The following is an 8840-nucleotide window of genomic DNA, read 5'->3' as shown; positions in this document are numbered from 1 at the left end:
TGACTGTGAAGTGAAGTTCAGCGTTGTGAAATCTAAGTGGACAGTCTCCTCAATCCAAAACAAAAAGAACAAAAAGTTGAGATGGCAAAATTAAACATATGAGTAACTGTTTGCAAATTGGACACATAGACTCTGTAAAATGACACAATTATGTTGCACTAACTGGTTTTATATTCAAAGCCACCAGATTCACTGGTGATGCAAGATATTTCCCAAATATCCAAGGCATGAATACTGAATAACTTTTTTAAACCCAGGTTGGAAAATGAAGGAGTGCCAGAAGCCAAATACTGGTAATTTCTTACATTCATGGATTGAGTATTTATCTGGGGATTTTTCATCTTTTTTTAAAATCAGCTTTCACTGATTTCACTAGAATAATGAAATAGGGAAACCACTGAGATGCATTGTGCCAAATTCAATTTCAAATGTTTGCATTCAATTCAAGTGTGGTAATTGACAACTGTTCATCACACTCACTTCAACTTGGAGAGTGATCGTATGAAAGTTCCAGTGGTCAATTTCCACCAGTGAGAAGGTGCAGTTCTTTATTAGGATAAAGATGTGTGCTTGGTCATGTGTAGTTAGTCTTCATATTGTTACATTCTTTGTCTAGACGTGTATTGAACGCAACAAGAAATTGGCCCACTCCCGCTCCACCAAAGCAAGAACCCAAACAATAGTATCTTCTAAAATGCTAAGCAGCCATTTATTTGCTTCAGCAGTGAGCAGTGCCAAAAATAACAAACAAAACTCCCTAATGGTCCCTATGCTTTCCTACACAAAATGAAAACCAAACAAAAGACAATTCACTTACCTAACTTTCTACATGAAAAACAGGAGAAAACTTAATCAACAAAAATGGCTTCTCACGCCTACTAGGCTGCTGCAGTGAACAATATATACAAGGTGAACAAAATACTAGTGATGGGACGTTCTGTATCGAGGCTTCGGAGCGTGTGTCGAGTAATGGAGGGGGCGTTTCCGCGAAGCGCGTATCGAGGCTTGCTTCATTTATGGGAGGAGCTGAAAATGATGACGTCCGAAGCCTCACTGCCCGGCTGTACCACGTGACTGGTTCATGAAGTGGTTCGAACTTTGCCGCGAGATATGACAGCGATATAAACCCCTCAGACTTCAATCAAAATGTGGGTGTTTGATGGAGAGTTGCGGTTAGAGAGAGTTTGGAGACCGTTTGGAGGTTTATGAGAGTGAGGAGAGAAAGTCAGGAGAGAATGGAGCCAGCTAAGAAGAGGAGGATGTCCTCCCCTGTGTGGGAACATTTTGATCTTATTCCTCCCAACAAGGTATGTAAATTTCTACAGAAGATGTATTTTCATGATACTGATGGTGCAATACAATTTATGTTGAGCTGTCTTGACTTTTGTACAAGGTGAAGTGTTTGCTATGTGCCAGGGAGCTGGGATATAACAACAACAACACCTCATCCATGCTTAGGCACTACAGAGCTTTGCATGAGAATAAGGGGGACACCGATTGTGGAGCAAGACCAGGTGAGCCATCAAATGCAATGATAATATAGGATGCAGTAATGTTACTAAATGATATAACAATATTATACAACTGTTATAAGTTACGTGTGTGATATTTATATTTGTGCTTTATCTTTATTGTCTTTCCTCAGGAGAACAATCTCAAATAGATGAAGACCTGGTCAGCATGGTGATTGAGGACTCACAGCCAGTTAGCATTGTGGAGGACAAAGGATTCAAAAGATTTGTTAAATCGTTAAATCCCAGCTATGTTCTCCCCACTAAAAAGGTCATAAAAGCAGTGAAAATTTAGTTTTTACAGAATAAAATGTGAACAGGCAGGACTGAGCCTCAAAGCCTCAGTGTGTAGCTGTCCATACCTCAACGTTACAAAAGTACAACTACTGTCCACACCCCAACCACACCTCACCTCACCTCACAGTAAATGATCATTTCCATTTCAAGCATTTCCAAATAATCATTTCCCATACTGCCACTATAAATATACACAGTATACTGCCATCACTACAATATACATGTTTTACACACTCCTTTTGTTGTTGACATTTACAGGCTGTGTGCAAAATGCCACACTCTTCAAATTCATGCCAGCTATTATTTTTATGTCCAGTAGGTGTCCTGCTAGAGCAAATGAAGCTTCATGAAGCTTCGCGTTGGGGTGAACCAATTGGATGAAAAGCTTCAGTGCTTCATGGGGCTTCATCTGCCCATCACTACAAAATACTCAATTGCTACTTTCCAAAATTAAAATAACAACACCAGACACATACACACACACACGGTTATACTTGCAAATCACTGGGCACAGAAACTCTATCAAAAAAAAACGAATCAAAAGCTCATGCTATTTGTTGGATGGTGGAGGCTAGTAGAGAGGGCCAGGTGGCTGTCATCTGGTAGCTAAATACTGGAGGTGATAGCCAATTATCAAATCCAAAGACAGGAAGAGACTCCACCCAACTACTCGGCAGGCACGCCCAGGTGTCCAACTCCTAAAAGAGAAAGAGAAAGGGGAAAAAACCCACAGCCATCCTCTGGTGGGAGGAGTCACGCATAAAACAAAACACTGACAACATTGGATCATAACAATATAATATAACAGATAGGTAAAAAAGAAGACTGACACCCTGCCTTTGAGCCCTTTCATGGATTAGTAGGCAATGTTAGATGCTGCAGTATCAACCAGGCTAACTAGCAGCTAGCCGATACTTGGCTTTCTTTTGAAGGAAAGAATTTTTAACTGAAAGTTTTAAGGCAAAGGAAATCAGCGCCTTTCCTTTAGCATCTTCATCAAAGGACGGGACAGAAGATTGTTTTCACTTTTTGCAAGACTTTCATGTCTTTTATTGTTCTAGAAAGAGCGAGAGTTTTACCTTCATCAACATTTTTGTTAACAAAGACCAGCACGTGGACGTCATCTTTAATTAATGCAAGCCTAAATGTAGGTTAATAGCTTCCATTTTCACAGATAGTCAATTTGACAATATTGAAGCTCTCATGCGCCTAAGAGAAGGCGTTTACTAAAACAGTGGCTAAGTGTCACTACAGAATTTGTTGGAAATATTCAATATAATCATGCAGAACCTAGAAGCTGAGTGGTGGAGGCATTATTAGTTTTTATTTCTTTTGATTGTATTTATGCTTCAAAATGGCATCAAACTTTCTAAAGCTTCTTTTCTGCTATAATCTGAAAGCTTTGTAAAAATGGCTTTTTGTCAAGGGAACCCGAAAAAAGGTTTTTTTGGCCTACGATAAGATCCCTGTGGCGCACAGTAACCAAGAATGTCAAAGTGGATGATAGTTTATTATATGTCAGAGAATTCAAATCTTTCAAACTTTCTAACTGAATAAATCGTGCTGACAGTAGTTAAATCTAACGACTAACTGAAGGCATCTGTGTCTTTGTGCTGACATCAGAGTTTGAGCACTGATTTTGCTATCTATTTTATCCACATCTATTTTTGCTGATGTTACCATCACTAAAGATAGGTGTGCCAAGGAGAAGGGGATACAGGAAGCAAGGTTTAGTGTTGCAAAGTCCCCATAAACAGGACTGAGTCACAACTGTAGTTGTAGTAGACGTAGTTAGAGGAGATAGAAGAGGAGAGTAACAATACTGAAGGGAGTAACTGCATTTGTGTATTAACACATCAAACATAATGGCTTAGTTGAGATGACACACGATCTGTGTTTTGACATTACAAGTGCTGTGTGTGTGTCCTGAAACAATGTATCTACAGCTAAACCCTGTGAGCCAAAAGCTCAAGGTTAGCACTGCCATAAACACTCATTATGATGTCAAAGAGGGGGAAAACCACAGATGCACAAAGCATACAGAGCTCTGTGCATCTGTTCAAATCTGTTGTTTGCAAATGATAGGCAGTCAGACATCAGACTTTTTAAAACAAGCTTCCTTCTGTGTTTTTAAGCTGAGAGGCTATTTCAAAGCACAGCATGAAATACATTTATAAATATGGAAATTGGGATAAAATGTTCCCCTTTGTTTGATTTTTTTTTGTTTGTTTTTAACTTTTGCAGTTTTTTATTCTGCAATCTTTTGTCAGATCTGCCTTCCCTTTCATTTTACTTAATTTTAATTTACCATTATTGCTTCTTTATTCAGCAGCACTGAAGGAAATCACTGATTTTCATCAGCTTTTCATGTGATTATGGAAATAGCTTCTGCTAAAAAGCACGGTGGCACGGTGGTTAGCACTGTTGCCGCACAGCAAGAAGGTCCTGAGTTCAATTCCAACACCAGGCCGGGGTCTTTCTGTGTGGAGTTTGCATGTTCTCCCCGTGTTTGCGTGGGTTCTCTCCGGGTACTCCGGCTTCCTCCCACTGTCCAAAGACATGCAGCTTGTGGGGATAGGTTAATTGGATAATCCAAATTGTCACTAGGTGTGAATGTTCGAATGAATGTGATTGCGAATGGTTGTCTGTCCCTGTGTGTTGGCCCTGCAACAGACTGGCGACCTGTCCAGGGTGTACCCTGCCTCTCGCCCTATGACAGCTGGGATTGGCTCCGGCGCCCCCCGCGACTCTGAAAAGGAGAAGCGGAAGCGAATGGATGGATGGACTTCTGCTAAAATATCGATGAATTCACTAGAAAGAGAGCCTCTTTTAAAGCCTTCAGACCATCACTGCCATGTTACCGTTATTAATGTCTGATGACAGATTGTTCATGTTAAGTGCGCATGCGCCAACCAGCGTGCAGCCTGTTACAGTCGCTCCTGCTTTTCTCTTAGTTTAGCTCTTTTTTCTTACGTATTCTTTTTTTTTTCTGACTTGTATTTTCCTCCGTTTTCTATCTCTTACTCAATCATGTGGATTGAGAGAGTTTTTGTTCTTCTGGTGGCCGTGGAACTGTTACTTTTATCATGGAACGGGACCGCGGCACATCTCCTACACGCACGGACTGTTTACTCCAGAGATCAGCTGATCGCCCTGATGCCGGCCGGCTCGCTGGCCAGGCCCGCAGAAGTGCCCGCAGAAGTACCAGCTGAAATTTGGAGGAAAACACATCGGGGATGCAGAGGTCAAGGACAGAAGAGAAGAAAAAAGGTGACGGTGAGACAGCGGAGGCTCGAAGCGAGGAGGAGGTTTAAACCGTGTCTGCCATCTATCGTGATGGGAAATGTGCGATCGTTGGCAAGTAAAATCGACGAGCTCTCAGCACTGGTACGGAGTCAGAGGGAATACCGAGAGTGTAGCCTGATGTGTTTCACCGAATCATGGCTGCACCAGGTCATTCCCGATGAGAATGCTTCCGTGGAAGGCTTCCACACTGTTCGGGCGGACAGGGACAGCATCGCTAGCGGTAAGCGTAAAGGAGGTGGGCTTGCTGTTTTAGTTAACAACCGGTGGTGTAACCCTGCCAACATAACAATCAAAGAAAGGATTTGTTGCCCGGACACTGAACTGTGTGCTGTTGGACTCAGGCCGTATTATTTACCCAGGGAATTCTCTCACGTCATCTTGGTGGCTGTTTATGTACCCCCCTCTGCTAACCCCACAGCTGCATGTGACACTATCCACTCTGCCATAGCTCGGCTACAGACTCAGCACCCGAGTGCCTTTATTGTGATCTCGGGTGACTTCAACCATGTATCACTGGACAATACACTACCAACATTCAAACAATATGTGGACTGTCCCACCAGGGGAGAGAAAACTTTAGACTTACTGTATGCTAACGTCAAGGATGCATACAGCTCCTCCTCCCTCCCCCCACTTGGTAGGTCAGATCATAACCTGATTCACCTCACCCCCCGCTATGTGCCAATTGTGAGGAGGGAACCTGTGACCACCAGGACTGTTAGGAGGTGGTCAGAGGAGGCAATAGCGGAACTACAGGGCTGTTTCGAGGTGACCGACTGGGAAACACTCTGTGAGCCTCACGCCGAGGACATCAATGGGCTTACTGAGTGTATCACAGACTACATAACTTTCTGCACCGACTCCATTGTTCCAGCTCAGACTGTTCATTGTTACCCAAATAACAAGCCGTGGGTGACTAAGGACATCAAAGCCCTCCTCAACAACAAGAAGAGGGCTTTCAGAGGGGGCAACAAAGAGGAGGTGAGGAAGATCCAGGTGTTACTAAAGGACAAGATCAGAGAGGCTAAGGACAATTACAGGAGGAAGCTGGAGTGGAAACTCCAGCAGAACAGCATGAGAGAGGTGTGGAGGGGCATGAAGACCATCACTGGATTCAGGCCAACCAACAGCAGGGGAGCTGAGGGAGGTGAGAATAGAGCCGACGAGTTGAATCTGTTTTTCAATAGATTCGACACCACAGTGTCTGCTCCCACCCCCACAACCTCACCTGCAGTCAGCCTGGAATCCAGAGCCACACCACTGTGCCAGCCTCTCTCTTCACATGTTGCCTCCTGTGAGATTCCTGACACCCCTCCCCCACCCATCACCTTCACTCAATACCAGGTTGAGATGCAAATGAGGAGACTTCACTCAGGCAAGTCTGCTGGACCAGACGGAGTGAGTCCCCTTGTCCTCAAGGCCTGTGCCCCCCAGCTGTGTGGAGTCTTTCATAAACTGTTTATGCTGAGTCTGAGTCTGCAGAGGGTCCCGGTGATGTAGAAGACATCATGCCTCGTCCCTGTACCAAAGACGCCTCGTCCCAGTGGCCCCCAGGATTACAGGCCCGTGGCACTGACCTCCCACATCATGAAGACCCTGGAAAGGCTCATCCTGGACCAGCTGCGACCCATAGTAAGACCACATCTGGATCCCCTTCACTTCGCTTATCAGCCTCGTCTCGGAACAGAGGACGCCATCATCTACCTGCTCAATCGTGTCTACACCCATCTGGACCAGCCGGCGAGCACTGTGAGGGTCATGTTTTTTGACTTTTCCAGTGCTTTCAACACCATCAGGCCGACCCTCCTGGGTGATAAGTTAGCAGCGATGCAGGTGGATGCTTCTCTGGTGTCCTGGATTGTTGATTACCTGACAGGAAGACCACAATATGTACGTCTCCCACAGTGTGTGTCTGACAAGGTGATTAGCAACACAGGGGCACCACAGGGGACTGTCCTCTCCCCCTTCCTCTTCACCCTCTACACCACAGACTTCAGCCACTGCACAGAGACCTGCCATCTTCAGAAGTTTTCTGATGACTCTGTGGTGGTTGGATGCAGCAGCAGGGATGATGAGACAGAGTACCGGGCTGTGGTCGACTCCTTTGTCACGTGGTGTGAGCAGAATCATCTGCAGCTCAACGTGGCAAAGACCAAGGAACTGATCGTGGACTTCAGGAAGACCAGGAAACACTTGACCCCTGTTTCAATCCAGGGGGTCAGTGTTGACATTGTGGAGGACTATAAATACCTTGGAGTACACATTGACAATAAACTGGACTGGGCTAAAAACACCACAGCACTTTACAGGAAGGGCCAGAGTCGTCTCTATTTTTTGAGGCGACTGAGGTCCTTCAACATCTGCCAGAAAATGCTGAGGATTTTCTATGAGTCTGTGGTGGCCAGTGCGATCCTCTATGCTGTTGCATGCTGGGGGAGCAGGCTGAGGGTCGCAGATGCCAACAGACTTAATAAACTGATCCGTAAGGCCAGCAATGTTGTGGGGATGGAGCTGGACTCCCTCAAGGTGGTGTCGGAGAGGCGGATGCTGTCCAAGATAAAGACAATGTTGGATAACACCTCCCACCCACTCCATGACATGCTGGTCAGTCACAGGAGCTCGTTCAGTGAGAGACTGAGATTACCGAAAAGCACCACTGAACGACACAGGAAATCATTCCTGCCTGTGGCCATCTCCCTGTACAACGCATCCACTTAACACACTGTTTGCTGCTACAACTACACATGTTTCTTTTCCAAATATTTATTTATAAGTGACTTATGTATGTATGTAGGTATATATATATGTATATATTGTACTATTCTTAGTTAGCGTATTGTCTGTCTTGTCTTAATGTTGGTTTAAAATGGAGCACTGTAACAAAAAATAATTTCCCCCAGGGATCAATAAAGTATTCTGATTCTGATTCTGATTCTGATGAGCATGCCGTCCTTATCCATCGGTATGATCAAAGCCCCAAACAAAAAAAGAATCAAAATGTTTGTGTGAACAAACATTTCTGGCACTTTTCCCAGGCATTCCAGCGTTCTGTAGTCTGTTTGTTTTTTGCCAGCTTTCAAGGTGCCTGAATCTTGTAGTTTGATTTTCGTCTGATCCTTTTGTCGTGCCTGCCTTCCTTATTTTGCACCCGTTAAAATCCTCTTTGATACAAGTAAACTGTGTGTTTTGCCTTTGTAGCAGTCATGCAAAAAACTAAGAAAATTAAACGTATTAACCTTCAAAGATGAGTTCAGAAATCTTTTAGTTCTGGTACCAGTTTTGTCACTAACAGCAGACTAAAGTAACAATATGAAAATTATTCCCCCAGTTCTTGGCAATCTGTTAAAAATACAATCGAGCAATCACACACCTAATTATGTTTTTCCTGAAAGTTTAATTTTCCGACACAGATGACAGGATAGGGTACTCCACTCAGACCTTTTAAATATTTGCTGTTGTTTGGTTTCTTGTAGAAACTGTTTTTTTGAAATACATTTATCGTGAAAATAGTTGATGTCAAGGAGAAGAGAGATGAGGACACAGCGGTTTATCATTCTCTATTCTAGGCTTTATCCTTTCAGAGTTTCCTTTATACACTCTTCCAAATCTACTCCTTTCTTCTGAAAAGGGAACACAGTTAAATTATGCTCCATCCTGAATTTTACAAGCTGGCAGGCCGTCCCTGGGGCCTCCATAGAGGCAAAACAGAAGATAGTAAAGAGAAGA

The sequence above is a fragment of the Maylandia zebra genome, linkage group LG10, assembly GCF_041146795.1.
Source record: "Maylandia zebra isolate NMK-2024a linkage group LG10, Mzebra_GT3a, whole genome shotgun sequence".
Classification (NCBI taxonomy): domain Eukaryota; kingdom Metazoa; phylum Chordata; class Actinopteri; order Cichliformes; family Cichlidae; genus Maylandia; species Maylandia zebra.
Note: the sequence above shows the minus strand (reverse complement) of the source record.